General features: G+C 60.3%; 1 protein-coding gene across 1 annotated transcript in view; it reads left to right on the forward strand.

The window, feature by feature from the left end:
• The first annotated feature begins 11,444 nt into the window (after window positions 1–11,444).
• Window positions 11,445–26,836, forward strand: part of Nacc2 (NACC family member 2) — a 62,436-nt gene continuing 47,044 nt past the window's right edge. Inside the window, exon 1 of the mRNA XM_076845105.2 lies at window positions 11,445–11,552. The gene's annotated coding sequence lies outside the window, so the exon portion shown is untranslated. The remainder of the gene's footprint in view (window positions 11,553–26,836) is intronic.

The raw sequence follows: 26,836 nt of genomic DNA on the forward strand, positions 1-26,836 counted from the left end.
TGGGGGGGAGGAAGCAGCCCAGGGCCAGACCACCAAGAACATACCCAAGGCAGAGGTCCCATGTCCACAGGTAGCTGTGGGGCTGGCAGTGGAGTTGGGGCTCTGGGGAGGGTGCTCCTAGGCAGGAGGTGGGAGGAACAGGATCCCAGCAGAGGAGGAGGAGGAGCAGAGGACAGCAATGAGGGGTGGAGGGGGGGACAAGGAGGGGCCGGGACCGCAGCCACCTGCCATTGACTGTGTTGGGTTTGGTTTCCAGCCGGTCCATGGGCAGGGGTTCAAGCCCAGCTTTCTTCCATTGTCCACCACATAGGACAACCTCGCCCACCCACCTCCTGGAGTGGAGGACATGGGGTCTGTGGAGAGGAGGAAAATCCAGACCCAAGGAGCCAGCAGAGGGCAGGGGTGGCGAGAAGGCTGGAGCTTGGAGATTTCTAGAAATGAGATGCTCACTGGAGACAGGCCAGGGGCTGCCCAGTCCCCAGGCACAGGGTGGATGGTGAAGTCTCTGTGCCCTGTCTGCAGCCCTTGGCAGAGACCCAAAACAAACACAGGGGCAAGAGGTGACCTTCCCGGGTGGAGGGGCAAAGTCTCAGTGGGGTGGGGGTGTGAGCAGGGGGCCTGGTCTGACAGCCCCCCAGGAACATCCCCAGTGCTGCTGCAGGCACTGAGGAGCCAGCGTCAAGGAGCTGACCTTGGGAAGGCCCTGTCCCTGCCAGTGTGCGAGGGGGGAGGGCGGGAGCGGTGGCGGCGTGCCTTCCAGTGCTGATTCAGCGTTTCCCGGGGAGGGGAACTGAGCGGTCCACAGTGGCCAGCCTGCTTTTCTCTTCTCCCTTTTTGGCCTTGTTTGGAAGAAGGGTCCCTCTCTGCACCAGCTCCTCCCAGGAAGGCCCTCTCCTCCTCCTGCAGCGGCTCGGAGCTGGGCACTGGCTCCTGGGAAGCAGCATTCCCAGGCGGGTGCGCCCGGCAGGGGCAACTGTCCAGGAATCCCCAGCAGTCTGGCTGCCTCCCGACAGTTCCCCAAAGAGGGAGCTGCCCCCCAGCATCCTTGCCTGGGACTGTTCGGGAGCCGCTGATTCAGCTCCAGGGCCCTGTGCCCCTCCCCCACCCAGCTGGGCAGTGTGCCTGGGCTGCTGGCAGCTGTGTCACACGGGACCTCGGGCTGGGTGGTGTGGCTCTAGGTGTGTGGCCCACGCTGCGCCTGGGGGTGGGGTGGCCGCCTAAAGCTGCGGGGCTTGCAGGTGCCGCTCCCGCTCCCTGTGTCCTGCTCCCTGCCCCCCATGGCCCTCACACTGTCATCCCGAAGCAGGGTGTGGGTGGGCACCGAGGCAGGAGCTTGTCTGGGGGCCTCTGGCTGCAGTCCTGATCCAGCTCTCAGCAGCTACCAGCCCCCACCAGGGCCAGTTTCCGAGCCCAGGTCAAGTTGGGCTAGGACAGCCGTGGCCACCTGCCCTCCTGACCAGAGCTGGGGGCTGAAGAGGCCGGAGTGCCCTGTGCTGAGTCTCATCCTGAGCTAGCCAGGGCAGCAGCTGGGGTCCAGGGGTCTCCCAGGGTGTGGGAGCGCAGCAGGAACGAGCCAGGACCCCCAAGGGCCCTGCATGCTGCTTCGCCTGCCGCGGATTGGATTTGCTTCTAACTGTGGGCACAGGGTCAGGCCAGGGGGGCTGGTATGGGCCACTGACCCAAGCCAGGGCTTGGGGAAGCAAGAGGCCAATTCTGGTTGGGAAGTGGAACCTGTCACCGGCTTGAAGCATCCATGTGAGGCCCCAATGCCCCTGTCATAGTGCAGCTATGGGAAGGGGACAAACACCTAGACAGAGTTGGGAGAGGGTCCAGGTGAGGGGCCGGAGCTGGGGGGGTGTAGGAGGCTGGAGGAGCCAGCAGCGGCTCAGGGGGCAGTGGCTAGGTGGGGTCAGGTCACAGGAGCAAAGCAGGGGGGGCAGTGGGTGGGAAGGGCAGTCCTGCTCCACCCCCCAAGCTCTGAGGTGGCCGCTGAGTTGCCACCTTGGCCATCAGCTGCATATCGACCGCCATTCACGGATAGGCTTTCTGCTTTCTCAGAATATTAATGACATCCTGCTGAATGCCACATGAATATTCATCCAGAGATCAATCAAGTCCAGGCTGGCCAATGGCACCTGGAGATGGCTGGCTCAGCCAGGTGGCCCGACCCGCACTCTATGGTGGGTGTGGCTGGGGGTCCCTGCCACTCTGTTAGGGGTCCCTCCTCTCTCTGGACAGTCTGGATGGACATCCCTGCTCTACGGCCACCCTGAGCCTGGGAGCCAGGAGCTGGGGACCCCTGGAAGACTCAGGTTTTGCAGTGGGTGCTGCCTCCTCAGAAGCCAGGCCAGTGAGTGAGGCCTTCCTGTTGTCTCTGGGGTCCAGAGCCAAGGACTAGCTCATGAAGCCCAGGTGAAGAGGTGGGAGTTGGCCCTGGGCAGATACAGCCTGTTGCGCCAGGAGGACTCCGGTCTTCCCGGGAGCCCCCAGGTAGCCTTGGGTTGGTCTGGGGTCCCTGCACTTCCCCTGCTCACCCCCGCCAGCTACTCTGGCAGCTAAGTGCTCTCCTGAGCAGATTCATACGACAGAGCACGTGGGTTTCTGGCTCTTTCCTGTGGGCACGGCCAGTGCCTGTCCTGCCTCAAGTGCAGGCGTGGGCGCTGCTGCCCGCTGGGCTGCTGCCCTGGCTCCCTGCTGTGGATGAGGGGAGGCACGTTCAGCGGGCTGTGGGCTTGGCTGTGCTTTTCAGGACCGAGGGACTCTGCCCCCGCCTGCCTGCCAGGGTGCGGAGCCCTTTGATAATGAAACCCAGGTATTAGTGTGGACTCATTATTTACAGCAGCACCATGACATCATAGGTACATGAATTATTTGTGTGTTTTTCAAATCGTGATGCGATAACCCCGTCTGTTTGCCCAGCTCCCGTAATGCACAGGCGTCCTAATGAACACCATTATCCCTCTGGACGCAGCCCGGAGGCAGTTCCTGCCTTTGCCACTGCCCGCGGGGCCCTTTAGGGGGGCTGCAGCCTCTGTGACCCTCACCCCTCCTGCCGTAGCCAGGTGTGCCCGTCATGCCCGCGTGTGTGTTACCGTATTACCCGCCGTGCCTCCCTCTGTCCTGTGCTCCCTCTGGGTGTTCTCCAAAAGCACCAGGGGCTCGAGAAGCCCTAGGTGACACTAGCAGCCTTATTCCTGAGCTCCTACACAACACAGGTCTGCCCTACAGAGCTCAGGCAAGTGCCTCCCGGGGCTGTTCTCGCACTGGGCCGCTGTCTTGGAGCCGATTAGCAGGAGGTGCAGCCTCCAGGACCAGCTAACCCCAGGAGGCCAGGGCAAGGACTGGGAGGCTGGACCACAGCTGCAGCAGGGAGGCTGGCAGAGCTGCAGGAGGAAGCTGTGGGCAGGGCCCAGGCCAGGCTGACCAGGGTAGGGCGCCATCCTGCCAGGGGCTGGGCAGGGTCACAGTTGCACTGTGGGCTGTCCCTTCCCCTCCTTCCACTAACACTTCCCCAGGGAAGGTGGAGGCCGGGGCTGCAGGCCTTCCTGGGGCTGATGACCCTCAGTAGCGCACACCCACTCCTGGGTCTTGTCCTCAGAGACGTGTCCCTGGGTTAGTGTCCTGAGGGTCAGCGTGCAAGAAGATGCCAGTCTTTTGACACACCAACCCTCTGAAAGACTATTGGTGAATGAATGAGTGAAGACACACAATGGTCCCTTGTGTCCTTGAAGCCTGGTACATGGGCCTTCAACACCCACTTTCTGAATGACCATGTGGAGGGTCACCAAGACCTCCATTGCTGGATTTCTGTTCTCATGACTAAAAGGCTCAGGGGTCACTCCAGGTAAACTGGGCTGACTGGGCTGCATGAGATAACCACACAAGAGACACAAATACCTTTTTCTTTGGGGTCGCTGTGACGGCTCCTCTGACCTTAAGGGTCCGCAGGAGAGAGAGAGTGAGAGCACGTGCTTTTTATTGAGGAGAAGCTATTCAAATGAGGCAAGGGATCAGGGGGCTGAGTCTAGCTTCAGGATGTCCACTGTCAGCAGGTTGACTGACACCTGGGTAGGCCACACCCAAGGGCACAGTAAGAGAAGGGGACACACACAAGGCACTTCCATGGAAGAGTCTATCCTAAACAAGGCAAGGGGTTATAGTACAAAGGAACAGGTGAGCATAGCTCCACCCATGGGGCTGTAGCAAGACACACCCATGCAGGAGACACGGACCCTCGAACCCAAGAAGGGTGGGAAAAGCTCTGCCACATTTCTGTGACTGAGCGCCTCAGCACCCAGCCTGGGAGTGTGACCCAGTCAGGTGCAAGGTTGGTCTCCCACACTCCATAAGCTGGTTTCTCAGGCAGGATGCCATGCTTCAGAGGAAGGAATGGTGCTCGCCTTTTTCTGTGTTGTAGCTGCCCATCCTGGAAAGGTAGCCCCACTATTGGCCCTGGAAGTCCTTCCACTTGTCTTACCCAGGAATTTCTAGCTGTTGCCCCAGCCTGGATACCTTTCTGGGAAGTGTGTCCAGCTCTCTCCTGTGTCCTGCAAAGGACATTGGCTGTCCCTTGAGCTGCTACACTTACCCAGAAAGGACTTGGCCAAGACTCTGCCATCCCTCCTGGGAGGAGGTGAGTCACTGCAGCCTGCTCGACCCTCAACCTTCGCACTGAGGCAGCAGCTGCTTAACAGCTGCACTAAATGGTAGAGGGAAATTTAGGACAAAAGAGGAAGATTCGAGCATCCAATTTAAACCGGGGGGAGGCATACAGAAACCAAAATGGTCCTGCCCTAATTCCTGAGCGGAGGGAGTCGTGGGCTCTGCAGCCGCCAACAAGAAACCAAAATACTCACCCAGCTTCCTTCTGGGAAAGGGACCCAGACTTGCCTGGTGAGCCACAGATGTCCTCGGGGTCTGCAGAGCCAGCCTCCTCCTGAGGACCACGGGAACCCACATGTGCCCCAGGCACCACGAGTCCAGCACTGCAGGGCACTGTGGGCATCTGTGTAGGAGGCTCAGGGCAGAGGCCAGCAAGTGGGGGGAGGAGCCCACCCAGCTCTGGCCCCTCCAAGGCCTCCCAGAGCCTAGATGCCCCTGGATGTGTCTAAGCAGCGGGGCCACAGCTTCCTGGTGGGTGGTGGAGGCGGCCTGGTCCTCCATCTGGGAGGGCCTCCCTTCTGCCTTATCCTGAGCTGTGGGTGGGATGGACCTTACAACTGGGCAGCCCTGGAGCCTGAAGTGCCAGCCCCTGCTTCTCTGAGACCATGTTCCTAGTCCTGCGGACACAGGTCACACATATACCTGTAGCTGCTGGAGCTCCAGGACTGTGGCCCCCGCCAGCACCCAGGCAGGCTCGGCAGTGGTGGCTGCCTGACCCTACACTGCCTGTGGTATCCAAGCCAGTGTCCCTTATGATGCCCCCTGTTCCCCAACCCAGCTTTTCCAAAGGGCACCGGCTCCTTCACAGGGGCTCCGGTAGCTCTGGGAGGCACCTGTGCTGGAGGCCTGGCCTCCCCTGAAGCATTCTCTGGTTCCTCATCAGCTCTTCCTGCCTCATTTCCGGAGCCCACAGACCAGGTCATAAGGCCAGTTGATGGTTGCAAAGTGCACCCCTCCTGGCCACCACTGAGTCCTGAGGGTGTGGAGGGCAGCGCTGGCAGGCTGGGGTATGCCAGGGTGAACAGGCTAGCGTGGCCCAACCGGAGGACACCTGGAGGCAAGGGCTCTGCAGAGGGCTGCACAGTGCCAGCCTCACCTGTAGCTGGCTGTGCCCACACACCCTGGTCCCTCCTGTCCTGCAGGTGCTCCTGCAGCCTGTGCACGCTTGTCTGCGGTCATCCCTTGCCTACCCTCAGAACAGCCTACGAGTGGGTTTCAGCCCCATAGTGACTTCCAACCAAGAGCCTCGTTTCCTTGGGATGCACCCTGAGCTGGATCCATGGGGCTCCCAGGGACCTGCTCTCGTACCGTAGGGCAGAAGCCCCAGTGAGCGGCTGCCTGGTGCAGACCCGTTCCTCCCCAGAACCCCCTTGGGCAGTCTGACATCATTCAGGCACTCTCCCTTCCAACCCTGGATTCCAGGGCCCATGGTCACTGGCCAGGGTGGAGCCCCTGTCCTGCAGCTTGTGGGGGAGGCCAGCCTGGGCCTGGAATCCCTCCCACAGATGCCAGCATGGCTGGGCTCACGTCACCTGGAGGTCCTGTTAAATGCAGGTCCTGATCCAGTGGGCTGGAGGGCCAGGAGACCTATGATTCCAGTGGGCGCCTGCTCTGTGCACCAGGAGCCCGAGGACTGGGGGGACAAGGGAGGGGCAGGGAGGAGAAACCCAGAAGGCACCAGGAGACGTGTCTGAGGAGGAAAGGTGTCGGCTGAATGGCCAGATGGCAAGAGGTCAAGACAAGCCCAGGAACCAACCACAGCTGGATTTTGTGCAGTGGTGGCCAGAGGTGACATGGGGGCTTCTGGTGACTTTGTCCAACCCTGCCCTATGCAGTTGACCCCCAGCCCACCTGTCTGGATGCCCTGGACACTGGAAACTCAAGCAGCATGATTGGGTCCTCTGTCCCCGGAGAGCTGAGGTGGCCCTGCCTGGCCTGCCTGTCAGAGGCCCTGGCTTGGCACCACAGCCCCGCTGCCCAGACGGTGGCCTGAGCTCCCAGCTCCTTCTCTCTCAGCCTCCCTGACTCCACCTTTGGGTTCCTCCAGACACCCTCAACCCTGCTGGCCCCTGGAGAGGCCCGGGGTGGGGCTTCAGGACTTTCCTTTCTCCTCAACAGAGCAGTCCTTCTTGGTCCCCAGAAAGTCCTCTCAAATGTGGGGGTCACGGGCAAAAGCCTCTGTGCTGGCCACAGCGAGGCGCCTGTGTGCCGTGGGGGTGGGTGAGTTTCCCACTGTCCCCGCTGCCCACCCTGAACCTCGGCCAACGAAACAACACTTCTGTCCCTGTCACCTGTGTCTGCAGGACAACCAGACTCTTGCCTTAGAGGCCTGGAAGTCTAAGAGCCCCTCTCATGTGGGGGCCTGGACTGCCTGGGGGGGGCAGGCTTGAGCCCCAGGAGTCTGTGGCAGCTTCACTGCAGGGGGCACTCTGTCCCTCCTGGCTGTCTCAGCCTGTCCCTCCCGGCTGTCCCAGCCAGTCCACCTCCTTCCCAGCAAGGGTAGTGCCTGGCATGGACCCAGGTCTTGCAGGGGTGACAGGTGTCAGGCAGGGAGGGCAAGGGCTGCACCAAGCTAGCAGTAATCACAGCAGTGACCCCCCCAAAAAAGAGTCACCGAAGACCTCAATATTCCAGCCCAAGGACATGCCCTTTGGCCCAAAGTGACCCCACACAGGATGGAAGACACTTGGAGGACTGGAGGGGTGGCTGTGCCCCACCCAGGGATCCCACCCACAGGGATAGCCTGCCCTGGGGCTAGAGATGGGGGGCAGGGGACAGCTAGTGTGTGGAGCCTCTGCAGGAGAGGTGGGGCCTCCGAGTCACAGCCACCCCCTATTGTCCTGCAGGTGGCTGGACGTGTCCACAACACTCTGAGCTGACCAGGCTGCTTTGGTCTTGCAAAGCTGGGCATCGGGACTGGGCCCAGAACAAAAACAAGCTTGGCTCCAGGGCTGGGCTTTGGCTGAGGGTGGCTTGGGTCCCCTGGCCATTCTTGATGTGCAGCCCTTGCCCCCTGCTCTGTGGGCCGCAGGCCCATGCTCCTCTCTGGGGTTCTGTGCACCACCCTGGGGTACTAGGCAACCTTCTGAGAGAGGGGGCATCCCTACCAGGGTGGGCTGCAGAGTGGGGCCTGAGGGGAGAGCCCTTGTCTCACCGCCCTGGGCCGGTCCCCTGTACGGAAGCCCGAGGCAGGACACTAGCTTCCGGACAGACCCACCTGCTTGGGTGGAAGTCTTTGCTGGGAGTACTTGTCCACCAGCCACCATGAGCTCCTCCTTGAAGGTGGGGGCCATGGAAGCACAGTTGGGGTGACTTCCGGAGGCATGGGCCCCCAAGTGAGGTGGTTTCGTTTGTCCCTGCTCTCCAGAGGCCCCGAGGCTTCCTGCCAAGAGGGTACAAACGCTTCCCATTTCACCAAAGGTCCCTGCCTCTCCCTTCTGTGTTGAGGGGGATCACAGCAGGAGAGGGGACAGGAGACCTCTGGCTGTCCCCCTGCAGGGGGGACCTGGCCTTGGGCAACCTGTGCTGGGCCCGTGGGGAAGCCCAGTCCTCCCCAGGCCAGAGGGGTCATAACCTGGGAAGGGCTTGGCTTGTCGACCAGCACCTGAGGACCACTGCCAGGACTCAGGCAGGTGGGAGGAGGCAGTGAGCTTCTGACCAGCCAGGGACCAGCATCCTTAGCTGCCTCTGACAGCAGGGTGGAAATGGACAGAGTCAGGCTCCCACCCTGGGCATGGCCAGGCCCTCCAATGAGCCCCAGAGAGAAGACAGGGGACAAATGGGGAGCCTGACCCTGCAGGGGCTCAGGGTGAGGGGGCGCCCTAGCCCTTCTGGTCCTTTCATATAGGAGAGTTTGGAAGCTTATGAGCCAGGGGCCTTTGGGCAGAGACCCAAAGAAAGTGACAGGTCAGTCTCAAAGACACTGGGGAAGAAGGTACAGGCCATGGGCACAGTAAGTGCAAGGGCCCTAGGGCAGAAGGACGTCAGCACTTGGAGGGTCCCTGCAGAAGTCAATGCTTCTAGAGCTTTGGAGGGAGCTGGCACAAGGCAGGGATGGAGTAGGGGTGCACTGTGAGGTGGGGAGCCAGGCCTAGTCATTCAAAGGCTTGTATCCTGAGTCCTAGGAGGTGGGGAGCTGTGGCCTTAGTCTCTGCATTGGCCATAGTGACAGACTGGAGCAGGGCCTTGAGGGAGCTGGGAGTCCAGGTAGGCGGCTACTGCACCCTCCTGGGGAATGAGGTGTTGGACCAGGAGGATGTTGGTGGGATGGTGAGAGGTATCAGGATTGGGGCAGAGGGATCTGGGTGTGAGGAAGGCGGTGAGAAGCCAGAACTGCCAGAGGGTGGAGCTGCTGTTGGCTGAGTGGAGGGGAGAAGAGCAGCTCTGGGAAGACCCGGGTCTCCACTGGGCAATTCACAGTCACCCTGTGTGAGCTTGGATGGAGGAAAGCAGGCCTCACCTGGGCACGGAGCACAGGCCCTCACGTCTGCATCCCGGTTCCTGTGGAACATGCACCGCCCGCTCCCAAGCCTGCACGTAGGTTCCCCAGGACCACAGTGCTCAGGATGTGAGCCCCCAGCTATTTGGAGCTCAGGAAAACAGGAGGCAGTGCTTAGGCATGTGGCTGTCTGGGGGCCCCTGGGCCCACCTCTGCTTCACTGGTTTGTTCAGACTCTCCTGTGGCTTCCCCTTCCTCCCAGCCTGGCGCTCTCTGGATAGAAAGGGGAAAATCAGGCTGCAGGCCTTGGAAACTGAGGGCCAGATCCTAGGCTGGCACCCATCTCAGAGAGGCAATGGTGCGGTCACATTCCTGGAGGTAGGACTGCAGCTGCTGGGCCCAGGGGTCAGCCAGCAGCGGACCTTCCCTTCACAGTGGGCATGTTTTGTGTGCATGATTCTTTCTGCAGTGCTGGGGAGGGAAACCAGGTATGCCAGGCAAATTCTACCACTGAGCTGCACCCCTGCCCTTTACAGAGGTCATGACCTGTAAGGAGCAAATACAGAGAAGGAGAGAAGGTGCCGTGGGGCCACGCGGGAAAGTGAAACTTTCACATTGGGTAGGTCTCATTCTGCAGAGCCCCAACCCAAGCTGAAATTCTACCCTCAACCAAATCCTTCTCATCTGTAAAACAGGAATAAAGAGAGCCAGCCTCAGGATCATTGTGGAGATTACATTAGGCAACACGCACATGCTCAGAACACGTAGCGCAGGCCTGATACTCAGTGAGTTCTCCTGTCTGCATTTAAAATGTGCAAGTATAGACTGGCACATACACACACGCACCCAGAAATGGCACAGAGCTCAGACATACCGGGGAAATAGCTTTCTGGACAGCTGATGACTTTTTAAAAACTTTTTCTTGTTTTCCAAATGTCCTTCATTACAAAATAGCTTTTTGGGCTGGAGTGTAGTTCAGTGGTGAAGCACTTGCTTAGCATGTGTGAGTTTGGTCCCCAACAGCATAAAAAAGAAAAAAATGTCTTTAGTGTTTTGAAAATAAAAGTTATGAAGACAAATGGGCAGATAGGTAAGTGAGCCAGCTCCCCACCAGGAGTGTGTGCAGTGCCACCATCTGGACCCTCCGTGCATCCTGCCTGTCTACACAGTGACCCAGCCCTGGCCACTGGAGGACCTTGGGACCTATAACCATGCACCAAGCATCTCCCTCGTGTAGGCTGCCCCTTCCCTGGCCACATGGGCTGCCTGCAGGTTTGGAAGTGGTTGGCAGTGGCTGGGCTGGGGTTGGACCTGGGGCCCACTTCACACCCGAGTTCTGAGGTTCTGGGGGAACGCTGTGTTCTGGAGGTGCAACTTGAAGCTGGGGTCAGGGATACAGGCCAAGCTTCTGCTCCTTTGTCCTAGGAATGACCTTGGCCAGCTGTGCCAGGAAGGCTCTAGCCCCAGGTTCTGCCCATAATCTGCTCTGGGAGGTTGGTGAAGCAGCTTGTTCTTCACTTGGCCCCCCTTCCCAGTGACCTTTCTCACGACCTTTGTCATGGTGCCACCCCTTTTCTCCTCTAAGTACCCCTGTGTGGGTGCTGGATCAGGATGGCTCTGGCCTCTGAGGACCACTGCAGCCTGCCCTGACCTCAGGCTCCATGTTGGGAGGAGCAACTGCGAAGGCTTTCCAGGTCCTTCAGGAGTGTGCACCCAGTTTTGTTTCTGTGCACTTTTAAAACTGGATCTCTGTCCACAAGAGGATGGCCCTGGCCAACGAAGGAAATGGGACCGTGTCTGTTAACACGCCTGGATCACACTGGGCCTGAATGCACCCTGGGCCGCGTCCACGCAGCCAGCAGTTCCGCGGCCACTGGGAAGGAGGCGCCAGCGGGCGCCCCGTGGCGGTCGCCCAAGGTTGCTCGCGCACCACGCCTTCCACAGGCGGCCGGGGGATCTTCTCGCCCGCAACCCGAGGCCAGAGCAAACGCAGCCGCCGCGGGGTGGGGACGCTCCAGACCGGCGGGCCGGGGAGGCGTGCCCCAGGTTCCCGTCCTAACCGGCCGCCGAGCCCGGCCCTCCGCGCCCCGGCTGGACGCTATCGCGTCCGCCCCCCCGCCCGGCGCCCGGCGCAGGGTCGGACGCCTGACACTCCGGAAGGCCGGCGCCGGACTCTCCCGCTCGGGATCCCCCCGCGCCTGCTGGGACCCCCGGCTCCCCCGGGCGCCCACCTGGCGGCGAGTGCGCGCGCGCGGCCGGCCGGCGCGCTGTCCCTTTAAACGGCCCGCGGGCGCCTCCCCCGCGCTGCCCCGCCCCCGCCGCGGTGCGGCCGCCGGTGCTGGGCGAGGTCGGAGAAAGTCCACGGGCGCCGGAGCGCGGGGACGCCGGAGCACTTCCTGCCGCGGGCGGCGCGCCGCAGCTGCCCAGGCCGGACCGGGCCGGGTGCCCGCAGGTACGGCCAACTTGGCGCGCGCCGCGGGCGGGGTCGTCCCGCCGCCCCGCCCGCACTTCCCGCAAACTCCGGGGCGCGGGCGCCCAACTTGGCGCGCACGGCCGCCCTGCCGCAGTGCCCGCCCGCCGTCGCCGCGGGGTGCGGCCGAGTTCGGCGCGGCCCGCGGCGTCCGCGCAGGAGCCGGGTGCGGGCCCCTAACGGAGAAGCCGGACCCCGCGCCGGGCCGCGGCCGGAACTCCGGGCTGCGCGTTCCCGGGAGACCCCAGCCCCGGGCGCCCGGGCGTCTTCCCCTCCCGCAGGGTTCCTCTGGCCGCCGGAGACCCTTGGCCTGTCCCGGACCGAACTGCTCGAGCCCGGCCCTCGGCCGCGGGGAAGCCCGGGGCGTGATTGGCCCGGGGCCAGGGCGGAGGGGACACACCCCTCCCCAGCCCCGCGAGGCGGCCGGGTGCGCGCCCCACTCCCGGCCCAGGTGCACCCCTCTTCGCTGTTTCCCTGGGGTGCGGACTCCACCTGGGGCTGCAGTGGGAGGGGACTCCCGCCGTCACCGTTTCTGTGTCTGCAGAGTTGAGGTCTGGGACTCACGCCCTTCTCCAGGAACTCAGGTGACACCACTCCTAAGGGTGCCTGCTTGGTGTTCTGCTTCTCCTGTGCCGAAGGCCTGGGGATCGGCAGGCCAGAGGTCACCTCCCAGCCCTCTCCAGGCTATGAGCCGTTGGTCTTGGGCTGTTGGTAGCTCGAACTCGGGTTCTGGTGCCACTTAGACCTACAGGTCCTTGGGCTCTGAGGTCCTGTTCCGGGGAGCTGGCCTCACAGGCCATGGCACTGTCCCGTCCTCCTCCTGCCCCTCTTGGGGCCTTGGGATTAGAGATGTTTTGCACGTGGTGGCTGGCCCTCTTTCTAGTGGCATTACAGCCCTAAGAGTGTTTTGGATAAGCCTGTTCAGGTGGCCCTGGGCTCGGGTAGGCCTGAGGCCACCTCTCTCCTGCCTTCCCTGGGCTTGCTGTCCAGGGAAGGCTTTCTGATCCCCTGTGTGCACATCCGTGTCCCAGGAGCCCCTGTGCAGCCCTGAGTCCCCTGCCTCCTGACCTGTCTGCCAGTATCTCTCTGGTCCCCCTTTCTGCCCCCTCCTCCCTTCCTCACAGGGTCCTCCCACCCTGTTCTCTCCTGTTCTTCTTTGGCCAGGTGATGACAGTAGGCCCTCCTGCTGGGTGCTGTACTCTCTGCATGTTCTGTAATCCCCTGGACATCCCAGGGTGGGGGGCTGCAATGCACACTGTACAGATAAGGACACAAGGCCTGGGCGGCTCGGGCCAGGCGGTCAGCGCTCACCTTCTAACAGTCATCTTCCTGAGGCTACAGAGTCACCCCTCTTGTCTGCCTGGATTCCCTTCACTGCCCATTCCTTCCAGGAGGCCCTCTGGCATCTCTGCAGGTCATTCCACTGTTGGGTGGCACCTCGGCTGGAGCCCAAGTGAAGGGAAATAGAAGTGGTGAGACCCAAAGCAGCTGGCCCCCCTGGCCTTTCAACCAGCTGGTTGGAATTAGCACAGAAAGTGGAACAAGATATCACTTGTCACCTCTTGGTGGCTAGGGATCTTTTCTCAGTGGTCACACCCAGGGCAGGCTCGTGCTGGATATGGGCTCTGCAAAGACTGTCCGCTGTGGCACGTGTGGGCGCCACACTGGTTCTGTGAACTCACAGCCACTTAGAGCATTGGGAAGAGCATTCAAAGAGAAAATGTTTGTGCCATCACAGTGGGACCACCGGGCTATACCTTGGCTGCAGGGACACCCAATTCTGTATGAGGGACTGCTGGAGGGATGTGCAGGATACTCAGAGTGGCTATCCTGGGAAGGGGACTAGTGGCTGACTTTTGACAAAGTTTGCCAAATGTATTTTCCAACCAGCCCATGAGCCCACGTGATTCCCGTAACAGTGATTTCAAGCGCTGAGCTGGGCCTGGCCTCTGGGGTCCTGCGTTCCTGGTCAGGATTGTAAGCAGAGAAGGTGTGTTCTCCGGGGCCTGCTGTGGTCCTGGCCAAGGGGTTCAGTGCTCATGGGAGAGAACTTAAGAACTGCAGTGTTGTCCTTGACAGGGTGTGACTTGGGGATCCACTAGGCTCTACTTTAGGTCTGTGCCTCCACCTCATTCTTCCCAGAATGCACAGGGCACGGAGTCCCCACCAGCCCCAGCCTGCCCCCTGCATCTCAGCCCCTCTCTCCTGGGCTCTGCTTTCCAAGTCTGGTGCCTTCCTGGCCATTCTCCATGTAGTGGCTAAGAGGTCTGTGGGGCAGAATGAATGGCCAAAGCTGCCCCAAGTAGGGTGCTGAATGTCTGCTGGGTCCTTGGACCCTGAGCCAGGTGCAGACTGCAGCCCTCATCTCTTGCGGACCCCAGTGTAAAGAACACTCTTGGAACTTCACTGTGGAGCTCCCTCAGTGTGCCACCCTCTCTGCCCACCCTCACCTTGGTGCCAGTGTCTGTGGCCCAGCTGGCCTCGCCTGGCTGGGATGTCTGGTTGAGATGGACCACCTTCTGTTGGACACTAGCTCTCGTGCCCCTTCTCCCCAAGGTGTGGCCTGGGCTGAGGGAACCTGGGGTGGACTTCCAGGCCTGCTCTGTTGGTGATGCCATTGGGGGGGCAGTCTCTCCAGGGCAGGGGACGTTGCTACCAGCTCCTGTCTGCATGGTAGGCTCTGGGCTATCCCTGGTGAGTGCCTGCAGCCAGCCCCTGGTTTGAGTTTGTGAGTCTGTGGGGCCGGGGCGTGATGGCCGAGGAAGGGGTAGCCTCCGTGGGGCTGGCGCTGGGGCGTCTCCCTGCCTGAGACCTCCCCTGGCCAGGTGCTGTGTTCCCCCGGGGTCCCTGTCGCCATACTTCATTCCTCTTTTGCCCAGTTTTTCTGAAGAAGCCGGACCCCGCGCCTGTTCCTCCCTGGGGTGTGAGCAGTGTGACCATCAGGAACCTCCAGGTGGAAGGGGAGCTGGGCCCACAAGTCTCTACCCCACCCCCAACTCAGAGACGTGCCCCCCGCTGTTCCCTCAGACCTTGGCCTGTCCAGTGGGCTCTGAGCTGTCCTTGGTGAGTGCCTGCAGCCAGCCCTGGTTTTGAGTGACTGGACGATCATGTCCTCCTGGCTGGGGCATGAGATGAACTGGCCTGGGCCATGGTCCCCTGCCCTGCATGGGCAGGGATCCTGAGGACCTCTGTTTTTTTTTTTTTTTTTTTAGCAAATTCTCACTCTCACCAGGCCTGGCTCTAGATGAGGTCATTTGCAAAATATGCCTCCCAGCTGGCCGGGGGCTCCCAGTGTCACCTGCAAGTCGCTCATTTGCTGGGGCCAGAGCAGCAGCCCAGCTGCGGCCTTTCGGCCTTTGTAGTTAGAGTGGAGGTCTGGACGCAGCACCCTGGGCAGGGCTCCCACAGGCCAGTGAGTGGACACGGGTGTCTGCCATCTGGGAGCCGGGCATTAGGGCCCTGGTGTGAGCAGGGGAGGGATCGGGACCCTGACCTCAGGCTCTGCCCACCCAGGAGTCTGTGTGCCCAGAGCATGGGCCCCGGGGGTCAGGTCACCCAGGCTGTGTGACCTTGGTGAATGATCTACCCTCCCTGGGCCCCACCCTGGTACTAAGGAGCGTCCACAGTGGGTTGTAGGCCCTTGCCTCCTTGCCCATGTAGGCCCCCCTGCCTTGCGGCTGCTGGCAGAGCATAGTCCTGCCCACTGAACTGCTCCTGGCCCTTTAAGGGGAGGCTGGGCCAGTCCCCTGGGAGGATCCCAGGCACTTTCTCCAGGCCTGGTTTTCAGATCCCAGGGGAACAGGCTGGCTCGGGTCTCTCTAAAGGAATCTTTACCCTCCCCCTCTGCGCTGGGCCCTGGCATCCAGGAGGGCACATGGCCATGGATGGGCTGCCAGCTCCAGGCCCGCCCAGTGCCTGCCTCTGTGCCTGGGAAGCAGGCAGGGCCTGGGCGGGGAACAAAGGGGCCTGAAAGTGCCCATATATAGTCACTGGGGTGAGCGGCGTTCCTGCAGGGCGTTCTCCAGGCCTGGCAGCCTGGTCCTGGGGTGGGGGTGGCTTCCTGGGGAGGGGTGGCCATCTGAAGGCAGCTGGGTCTGGGGCAAAGCATTTGCTTCATTAGTCAGGCCTCAAGGAGTGTTTGTTGACTGAAAATAAAAATCTGGGCCCTCTGTAGTCAGTGCCAAGCACACTGTGAAAGCCCCTATTTTTGACAGTTGAAGGCAGGAATATGGCCATTGACCAGAGCCATTAGAAATTTAAGGGCCTGCTAGGGAGGCTCTTCAGCAACCCAGCTCTGGTCCACACAGCATTAGTGTTCCTCTCATTATGGTGACTCTTGGGTGTCCCCTTCTCCCTCGCACCTTGGGGGAGGGAGACTTCCGTCCTAGTGTCTGTTCCTGGAAGTGCCTCCCCTCCATTCCTGGCCACTGCCTGGAGTTGCAGACCAGGCAGGCTCTGGTGGTCTTTGGAGGAGGTCGGCCCCTCTTGTCTCTGGTCTGCGCAGAGGGACGTGGTGCTGCTGGGATCCCCTCTGACCACAGTCTCACTGCCGGCTGGGCTCTGCCCGGGGTTCGTCCTTGGCCTTCCCTTCCTGCTGCTCTGTGCCAAGAAGGGAAGACTCGCCCTCTCTGCGCGATGGACTCCTGCTCTTAGGAATCACAGTGTTAACACAGTCTTGCTCCTCTAATCTCCTTTCCACCGCTCTGCTGAGCGCCTTTGTTAAATTTTGTATATTGATACTTTTTGTTGTTGTCAGCAGTTTTTTCTTCCCTTTTTTTTTTTTTTGGATATAAAGCCATTAGGGTGAGAGAAGATTAAAAAGATACATTACAATTAAAATGTTAATGAAATCATACAACTTTTGAAGCCCTCCAGGCATTAATCTCGCCTGTGTCCTGTCCATTTAACTTTGGCTATTCTTATTCCACACTGACCCCTGCTGAGAGATTGGTGCTATAATTGGATTTTTTTTTTTTAATAAAAAAGGAAAAAAAGCTTTCAAGAAAATAGAGGTTGAGTGGTGGGATGGCCCCTCCAGGGAGAAGAGCCTGCTGGGAGGGGCAGGCCCCCGGGTCCCTTGGCTGTGGGACGTGTATTTGGGGTGTGCTTGTGCAGCCTGGGAGCCCAGAGGGCCCAGGAGGCCGGGGTGGAGGCACGTGCCGCAGGGGGTGCTGTGGTGCTGGCTGAGGGGAGCTGAGCCTGAAGGGTTGGGAGTTCCCAGGACCCTCGTGTCTCACAGGAACCCTGGCCGTCAGCCCTGGGTGGGCACTGGGGTTTCCAGCGCGAGGAGGGGGCGGGGGCAACAGCAGGGTATCCCCTATCTCCTTCCCTGGCCCTTGCACTTCAGGATTCTGAGGCCACTGGCCCTGCAGAGCAAGGGGCCCCTCAGGCTCGGGCGGGGGCTGGGAGGGGGCTGTGGCTGCCTCCCCGGTCTGTGCTGCTACAGACAGGGAGGGGGTGGCGCCGGAGCTGGTCAGGTGGCTGGCAGTGGGCTGCAACAGACAGATTTCACGTCTGCGTGTTTTTGCAACACCTTTCTATAAAGGGAAACATAATTTAAAATATGATTACTTAGTGTTGTAACAGCGCCTCAGCTCCTAGATGCCGAGATCATTATCAGAGTCTGATATTAACTTGCAAAGAATATTATGCAAATTGCCCGCCGGCTTGGGAATCCTCTTGGGATGCGGGGCCCAGGCTGGCTCCCAGGGGCCCGAGACCTCCGGTGTCCTCCTTCCTCCCCAACCGCCCTCTGCACCCAGGCCTGGGCCCCCGTCCGTGGCACGGATCCCAGAAGCTGGGGTAGCAGGTAGGATGGGCCCGCAGGGGAGCAGGGGACCTGTGTCCTCCAGGCCTCGTCAGGAACCTGTGTGCTGAAGACCCTCCAAGGCCGTCGCCCACTGTCTTAGTGACCCGGTGGGACCACAGTCATGCCCTGTGCTTATGATGGCCATGACTGTAACGGGACCTGGGCCCTTGAGCCCCAAGTGCTTGGCAGTCCCTGGAGAAGGGACCTGGCCTGACCTGGGTGCAGTGTGCATCCCACTGGCCGATTGACCATCCCTGCTTCCAGGGGCCTCAGGGGCCCCCACTAGGAAAGAGCAGGCTGTAGTTTGGGTCTGGTGTGGGAGCTTGGACTGCTCTCTTGGTGGGCTTGTCCCCCACATCAGCCCTTCCAGCTGGTCCTGTTGGGTCGTGCAGTCTGCCCACTAGCAGGTTGCCTCCCAAAGCTCTGTTCTATGCCAGCCGAGTCCCACAGAACAAGTTCAGGGCCCAAAGGCCCCGCCTCTGTAGCAGGAGGACCTGTTTGTGGATTCTCAGGAATAGTGTCCACCTGGTGACCATAAAAGCCAAATAGTCCCCAGGTACACTCGCCTGGCTGTGGCCAGGGCCTGGACAACAGGGACCTGCCTGGGATGCTGCAGCCCCTGGCGGGGGGGAGGGAAAGGCCCTCTCTCCCTGGGATACCTCAGATGGGGAGCACAGGGCTCTTGGGGCAGCTGGGGCTGACCAGAGCCTTGGCATGGATCCTGCTTTCCTGTCCAGGGCTGCCCTACGCTGGGCGGCTGTGCCTTCAGAGCCAGGGTCCTCTTCAAGGCCTACTGCTGTGGCCCCTGAGCCTCAGTCCTTCCACCTGTGCAGTGGGCAAGCACACCATGAGCTCGGACGACTTTCTGGTCAGCAGAGTCACTGGCTGGGGCTGACTCACAGGTGGCTGTGGGGACAGCACCTTGTGTCCTCTCATGAGGGTGTCCCAACCTGCTTTTCCCTGCTGCAACTTGACTGGACGTCACAGTCCTGCAAGCTTGTTCCTCTCCTGCTGTGGCTTGTGTTCCCACACTGTGGTGACTGCGCTGGGGGGTCCCAGTGGGGTCTGCCCACTGCAGGCCTGTGGGGTTTGCGTGTGTGCACATGACCTGTGATAGGGCCCTGGCATTGTAAACGCCTGGGGTGAAGAGCTGAGAGCCTTGGGGGCAGAATGTTGATCTCCCAGGGACTCCCCTAATCCTGGAGGCCAGAAGGCCAGCATCTAGATGTCCACAGGGCAGAGCCCCTGCAATCCTGGGCTCCCAGGCTGAGGCAGCCTCTGCTGCGTGGTCCCAGGCCTCTCCCTGCGCTGTTTCCACATCCCTCTTCCGTTTTGCCCTCAGTGCTGGGACTGGACCCAGCACCTGCTCAGACCGATCCATCACTGAGCTACACACCGGCCAGATCCTGCTCATGAGGACCCCCGTTGTCGGATTTGGGGCCACACTTGATGCAGGAGGATCTTGTCTCAAGATACTCAAGTGATGATATCTGCAAAGACCCTGTTTCTGAGTAAGGTCCTATTTGGAGAGTCTGGGTGGATGTGAAGTTCTAGGGACACTTTTCAACCCAGCACGGAGGGGGACAGAAAACTTTAGTGCCTGGACGGCTGCTGGCGCCAGTCACGGTGTTGCAGCCAGACATGGGTGATGGGGCCGCTCTGCCAAGCCCTGCCAGGCCACTGTGGGCAGTGCAGGGTGGGTAGTCGGGCGGGAACTTTTTAGGAACCCGGCTGGGGAGAGCCAGGGGTTGTGGGCTGGAGATGGGGCCCAATCTTGTAAGTTTTGAGATGGGAGAGGCAGGGGTGGTATTGATCGTCATGACCCAGTTTATGTGAGTCTGTGTCATTTGAAGTGGCCTGGAAGCCAGTAGTGTGTGGGTCACAGTAGAGCCCTGGGCACCATGGCAACTCAGGGCTGGGCAGTGGACTGTGGCCACAACTTCCAGGCAGGTGGCTGTAGGGAGGGCCAGAGGATGTGATATACTTGGGCCCAACCAGTCTAGACTGTGGGGAAGCCCAGTCTGGTCCTGGCACCCCAGAGCCAGGCTGGGTGTCGTCCGGGCCAGCAGGCAGCCTCACCTGCCTGAGCATGTGGTGTTGACGAGGAGTAGGCCCTTCCTCCCACACACCTGAGGAGCAATGGCAGGCCCTGGTCTCCAGCTCTTCCACACCCATGCGGCTGACCAGCTGGGGGCCCCTGAGGTCCTGGGAGGATGACCTGGGGTTTAGTGCTGGGCACTCATCAGATCCTTCAAGACTCGGGAAAGTGGGAAACCCCCCACAGGTTCTCCTGGGAAGCCTTGGGGTGGCCAGAGGTGCCCCTCTATCCCAGCCCTGCTAAACCTGGCACAGGGCCCCTCCTGGGAGTGTGGGAGGCTGGCAGCTGCCCTTGCTGCTCAGGAGACCCAGGGTCCTGGCTGCTTCCAAGAATCACTTCTGAGGGTCCTAGAATGTTAGGCTGGGATGTCCTGGAACAGGCACCCCTTTTCCTGGGGTGGGACAGGGGACTTGGTCTCCTTCATCTGGACCCCTTGCAAGATGCTGTCCATTGGAGTCAGGGCCCACCCTCTATCTGCTAAGAGCTCAGTTTAACTTGGTTGGTTATCCTGGGTTTATATTCATTCATTCATTCATTCATTTGTTTTTCGTGGTGCTGGGGACTGAACCCAGGGCCTTGTGCATGCAAGGCAAGCACTCTACCAACTGAGCTATGTCCCCAGCACTTGGTTACCCTGATTTTAAATAAGGTCGCAGCTGGGCTCAGTAGCTTGTGCCTGGAGTCCCAGCTACTAGGGAGGCTGAGGTAGGAGGATCACTTGAATCCAGGAGCTCAAGGCTAGCCTGGGCAGCACAGGGAGATCCTGTCTCAACGAAATAAAACCAAACAAAGGTGACCAGGCCCTGAGCCTGGGAGAACTGCTCCCAGTGGCCTCTGACCCCTCCAGCCCCACATGCTGGCCACTGGCTTCTTTGGGGGATGAATGGGACCCAGGGACTGAGGACAGGGGTCCTGAGAGTCCATGGCAGGGTCTGAAAGGCTCTTTGCCCATGATGTCCACCTACCAGGAGAGGGTCAGCCCACTGACATCACACCAGCCTGCATGTGTGAGAGGGACACTGTCGCTCAGCCGTGAGGAGGGTCTCCCTGGTGCTGGCGTTGGACAGGACTGAGCCCCCCGTGTGATCCTTATCACGAAGGGGGCTGTGTGTGGAGGGGAAATGAGTGAGACTCCGCTCGGCTGCTCAGGAAGGCGTGTGTGTTTCTCCTTTGGGGAGAGGGAGGGGTGCAAGCCAGGGTTGTGCTGACCGCTGGGCCACTAACAGGTGCCCGATTGGGAGTCAGGGCAGGTCTAGGCCTTCCCACCGTGGCTGCAGGAGGGGCACTGTGGGCAGACCAACCTGGTTGGTCAGTAGCAGTGGGGCCTGGGGTGCTGGGGTCTCCCACAGCTCAGCAGCACCCACCAAAGTGCCTGAGCTCCTGATGTTTGGCAGGACCTTGAGGCGGGGCCCAGGCTCGGTGAAGGAGGACACTCCTGGGTGACAGTGATGCTCAGCATTAGTCCCACCCTGTGCATGCTGCCCCCACTCCTCATGGCAGGAGGAAGCTTCAGAGGCCAAGCCCCTGGCTCAAGGCCACAGAGCAGAGGGGCAAAGCAGGCACTTGAACTCGGGATGTGGCCACAGAGCCTGGCCACCCCTGATGCCCCAGAGGAGAAAGGCCTAGGGCGGCAGGCAGGGGGGACCTCCTCAAGCCCCGTCCCCCACATGGCCAGGGTCCTGAGCACTCACGGTCTTGGTGGCGAGCTGGCTCAGAGTCTCTGCAGGCCACACCAGGCCACTGGTCTTTGGAGGAATGTCTGCTACCTGCTTCTGGCATCTCGTGGAAGGGAAGCAAAGGCCCCGAGAGGTCGGGTGGCTCCACAGTTGGGCAGCAAAGCAGCTCTAGAGATGGCTCTACCCCTGGTGTTTTGGGGCTCTGCAGGTGCCTTGGAGTCCAGCCCTGCCGTGGTTTGATGAGCCAGGTCCTGTAAAGGTAGCAGGAGTCCCACAGGCTGTGGCCTGGTTGCTGGCCACCCTCCCAGCCCTCCTCATGCCCTGGTATTGCCTGGTCACCTGGGCCACAGACTTCTGTAGCTGTCTCAGGACAGAAAAGCCGGGCCATGTGTGCTCAGCCTGGGGGGCAGGTGGCAGGGTTAGGGGACAGGCTGACTGGGGCCTGCAGCTCCTGCAGCCTGGGGCTTGCCCCAGGCTTAGGCTCCTCCTCACCTGAACACAGTAACCATGACAGAGAGGAGAGACGGAGCCCTTTCCGAGATGCAACAGCTCTGATGACAGCCACTGGTTTCCAGGAAGCGTCACGAGGGAAGTCCGGTATAGCTTGAGGTGAAGTGGACTCTCATGCCAACTTCCCAGGCAGCCCAGGCAGGGGGAGCCAGCCCAGCGTCCCGCTCTCTCACTGTTGCGGAGCAGAAGAGCTGCGCGAGCCAGTCACCTGTCCCTGGCCTGGCTGGCTTCCCCTGGGGCGTGGGGTGGGCTGGTCATTCCGTTGACTCCTCCAGCCAAGCTCAGGACACCTGCCCTGCTGCAGAGCCAGGTGCTGTCAGGCCTGGCCGTCAAGGTCCCCATTTGCCCAGGCCTCCTTCCTCTGGGGACTCTTTCCTGGGCCCCTCTTTGGTTCTGGGATATATGAACTGTTTCTTTGCCTCCTTGACCCCAAGCCTGAGGTGTTTTAAAGTGTCCCCAGGCCCTTGTGGCAGAGGGCACAGTCAGGGTCTGCCCCAGGCCCATGTCCTCCTGCCCTGGGCACATGGACAAGGTCTGTGGTGATTTCTGGTTTCTTTCCTGCAGTCCTTGTGCCTCCACTGGGATCTGAGGTTGACTCTCAGGTCCCCTTCCCTGGGACACCTATCTGATCCCCCCCAGTTTCCCCGAATCAGGTAAGCGCACCACACAAATTGTCTGCTGAGGGTCACGTTCATGCCGTGGGCAGGGTGGTGGAGCTGGTGTGCTGGCAGACAGCTGGCCTTGCTGACCTACTGCAGTGGCTGCCTTTTCCATGCCCTGGAACCTGGACTGGGTTCTGGATGTCCTGCAGTGAGGTGGCCCAGGCTCAGAGAGGAGCGGACATGGATGTGGTGTTGGGGAGGCTTCTGGAGAGGGCCCAACTCGGCACCACCCCCTGTTGCGGTGTGGCCGCACCCCAGGGTCCGCATGGTCGAGTTGTTGGCTTTTGCAGGGCTTGGCGGGGTGTCCTGCAGGTGGTGTGATGCACAAACAGCTCGGCACCTGTGAAGTGCTGTCCCTGCAGCCCCAGGCAGCAGTCCTTCCTAGCACCCCAGCTTTGGGAGGCCCCCACAGCTGGGGTACCCATCTGCAGTTCTCCAGTAGAGCCCCCATTTCTGTGGCCTACTGAAAGGAACAGCCCCAAGTGGGTGCCAAGGAAATGGGAACACGCGGAGCCAGCGACCCCACCATAGCCTGGCTCTGGCCCAGCCCGGGCTCTGTTGGAAGCCTGGATTTTAGACTTCCTCTTTCCTTCCTTCCTTCCTTCCTTCCTTCCTTCCTTCCTTCCTTCCTTAACTGGGGACTGAATTCGAGTGCTTTACCACTGAGCCACGTCCCCAGCCTTGCTAAATTGCTGATGCTGGCCTCCAACTTTGGATCCCCCTACTCAGCCTGCCGCGTGCTGGGATTACAGGTGTGGCCCCCGTGCCCAGCTTGGATTGTAGACCTTCTTGGCTTCCTGCCATCCCCCAGTGGCCTTGTGTCTTACAAGCTGCAAGATTTCTGTAACTTCCCTCTTCCTAGCTACAGAAAGGGGGGGGCTCGAGACCCCCATCTGTGCGGTACCGCCCCATTCCAGGGCTCTGATGGCTGCTCGGACCTCCAGAGAAGGGGGACCTGGGATCTCACTTGTCCCGGGCAGGACGTGCACCTGAGTGGCTTTCTGTACCCTAAACTAATATAGCGTCTGCTTTTTTTAAAAGCCATGATTGAAGTCAAATTAACATATTTACCTTTAGTGCTCCCACGGGAACTGTTAGGGAATAGGAGAGGTGCGGCGTCTGTGGCACCGGCGACAGTGACGGGGACGTCAGCTCCCATGGGGACAGGTGCTCCTGCCTGAGCCACCCAGGGCTCCATGCTGCTTGTGGTACTGCTGGGAGAGGAGAGGCCACACCCTGTGAGCTGTGAGCTCCAGGTCCAGGAGGGGTGCATGCAGTGGGCCACAGGACTGGGGCCAGCACATGGCGATGGCCACCCCTGGGCCGTGGCAGTGCCTCCCTGTGTGGCTGACCCCGCAGGCCCCACCTGTCCTCCAGGTTTCCTTGTGCCTTGCTGTCTTGTGCTCTGGCAGTGGTGTGTCTCTGGCCCGGGAAAGCTTTCCCCAGAGTCCCGCCGGTGCAGTTCCAGGGCCGTGGGTGAGACGTGCCCGTATCCTCCCCTGTAAGGTGGGCCGTGGCATCACCCCGAGTTTTTCAAAGGCTCACACAGAGGCATGAGGCCAGGAGCTTCAGCCTCAGCATCATTGAAATAGGACAGCAAATTATCCAGGGACTGCCTCACACGTACCTGTCCCCCTCGCTGAAGCTGGCTTCTGGCTCAGAGGCATTTAGAGTTTGGGAATGGCTTGCAGCAGGCAGGGCCAGGCAAGGGTGCTGGGATCCCTGGCAGACGGGGCACCTGGGTCCTGGGGACAAGGCCCGTGCCCACCTGACCTGCCACTGTCTTTTTTTTTAACCTTTTCTTTCCGAGCAGGTAATGAACCAGGGCTTTAGGCCAGGCGAGTGCTCTCCTGCAGAGCCGCACCCGGCCCTGCCACTGTTCCAAACACTTGTGCTCAGGCTGTGTGGAGGCAGGACTGAAAGGGCTGGTAGAACATGCATGGCCATAGAGGCCAGGCCACCGTCTGCACCTTTGGAGCTCACTTTGTGCAACGAGTTGCAAAGCTGCGTTCCTCGGTGATTGGTGACTCGGCTCTCCAGATCCGGAACCTTACCTTTTTTTTTTAATATTTATTTTTTATTTTTATTTTTTTAGGTAGACACAATATCTTTATTTTACATTTATATGGTGCTGAGAATTGAATCCAGGGCCTCAGCATGCTAGGCGAGCGCTCTATCACTTGAACCACCTCCCCAGCCCCCCTTTTTAATATTTGTTTTTTAGTTGTAGTTGGACTTAATACTTTTATTTATCTATTTTATGTGGTGCTGAGGATCGAACCCAGGGCCTCGCATGTGCTAGGTGAGCACTCTACCTCTGAGCCACAATCTCAAGCCCGACCCCCACTTACCTTCGATGACATGTAAGTGGGCGTGGTGAGCATGCCTGAGCTGGAGAGGAACCACAGAGCAGTGCAGGAGTGCCACACGACACCTGGGTCTGTCTTTAGGGAAACTGGCATGCTGGTGTCAGGACGTGGAGAGCGTGGCAGGCCCATCCTGGCCTGCTGTCCAGCGTGCTGTTGGTGAATTCCACGGAAACCGGCTCCGCTCGCAGGAGGGGCTGCTTCTGCTGGGCCTCGTGGAGGTGTAGGAGGTTGGGCCTCTCCGCTGGGGCCGCCCACTGCCTCCTCTGCCCCGCCTGGCTTGTTCCCACTTAGGTCTGGTGCAGGGCACTGCCAGGGACGTCAGGGATGAGGTCCGTGTGAGGGCCCCCCACCAGCTGTGGGCATGCCCTGTGCCCCCTGGCCCTGGGGCCTCTGCTGTCCGTCCTGGTAGGATTCCTGGAGTTCTTCAGACTCCAGCTGCTCACCAGTCACTGAATCCATAGGTCCTGTCCCCTCCTGGGTGGCCTTTTCGCTGGCTTGATGGTGGTGTTCCAGCTGTGCCCTTCGGGAAGCAGGTTAGGTCCTTTAGGGCAGCGCAGGTCCTGTGGGTGCTGGCCTGGCCCCAGGGCCTGGCACGTGGTGCTGGGGCACTCACTGCCCCACTGTGCTGCCCGCTTCCTGTCTTGTGTTTTCGCAGCTTTAATCTTTGACCTTTCGCACACGGGTCTGAGTCAGACTTTCATTTTGTGGGATAAACGTGGCACATGACACATGGTCCTCCCCGTCCCCAGGTGTGCAACTCAGCATGCCCAGCACATCTCTGTTGCTGCACGGCACCTGCACTGTTCCCCAGAGCTCTCATCTTGCAGAGTAGAGCTCCATCCCTGCTGAACACTGACCGCCACCTCCAGCCCCTCTGGGTCCAGCTGCTTTCACGTAGCATGGCGTTTGTGTTCCCCCGGGTGGTAGGGTACATCAGAACTTGGTTGTTTTCTCTTTTTTTAATATTTATTTTTTAGTTTTAGGTGGACACAATATCTTTATTTTATTTTCACATGGTGCTGAGGATTGAGCCCAATGCCTCACGCGTGCTAGGCGAGCACACTACCTCTGAGCCCCAGCCCCAGCCCAGAACTTGGTTGGTTTCTTACTTAACAGTGTTCCATGGTATGGGCAGGAAAACTGGCTCTGAGAGCCTCTGAGGAGCTCTTGCTCTTACTGGATCTTCCATCCCGAGTGTGGGAGCCCAGGCAGGAGACCCGTCTGCGGGGTTCACCAACGGGCTGCAGGTGTGGTTGAGCTGTCCCCCCACAGCCTGTGCGCCTCCCAGGTGGCTCTTCCTGCCTGCTGGAAGGCGGGTGCTGGGATCCAGCAACGTGAAGCCCCAGCTTCCCTGGAGGGCATGTGGCCTGGGCTCCAGTGCAGTGTGGACACCCTGGACTGGGGCCAGGGGAGAGGGCTCTACCACATCATCGTGGTGCCCTGGTGTGGTCCTGACTGTGGCAGCAGTTTGTCCAGCTGCTTGTGATATGAAAAGGGGAGGCGCTCTGCACCTCCACCAAGAGCCATGTTGCTTCCAGAGCCAAAAGCTTCCAGGAAGGTTCATTTCTGAATTCTGGGGCTCAGGAGCACAGGATGCTGGGCAAAGAACTTTTCATTTAGTCTTGGAAGTGAAGTTGCTTTGTGGAGGCCAGGGATGGTCTAGAGGGAAAGGTCTGGCTTTTCTTCCCCATTATTCCAAAACAGACATCCATAGGACAGCTAGCCTGGTCAGTGCGTGGCTGTGGTCAGCAGCCCCTGGAATTGCTGTGGCCTGGACCAGGAGGTGTCCTGGGGACCTTGTGCCCTTCCCTGGTGCTGTGTGACAGTTGTCTAGTGTCCAGGCCTGGTGGAGGTTGCAGGTCAGCACACCTGATGTGGCCCGCCCACTGTGGCCCCCTCCCTCACTTTCTGGCCTGTGGACAGAAGGAGGGACTCAGCTCATCTCCCAGGGATAGGCGTGGAGGCAGTCAGGTCTGCAGCGAGGGCCTGCCTTAGCTGATGGAGGATTCCATCGCTGACCCCCGACCCCAGCGTGAGCTCCGGGGCACACAGTGTCTGTCTCACAAATGGCCCTGAGGGTACGTGCGTTTAGGAGGCTCTGCGGCCCTCGGTGCTCCTGCTCTGCGTGGGTCTCCCGAGGCT

This window comes from Callospermophilus lateralis, chromosome 2 (genome assembly GCF_048772815.1).
Source record: "Callospermophilus lateralis isolate mCalLat2 chromosome 2, mCalLat2.hap1, whole genome shotgun sequence".
NCBI classification, from domain to species: Eukaryota; Metazoa; Chordata; class Mammalia; order Rodentia; family Sciuridae; genus Callospermophilus; species Callospermophilus lateralis.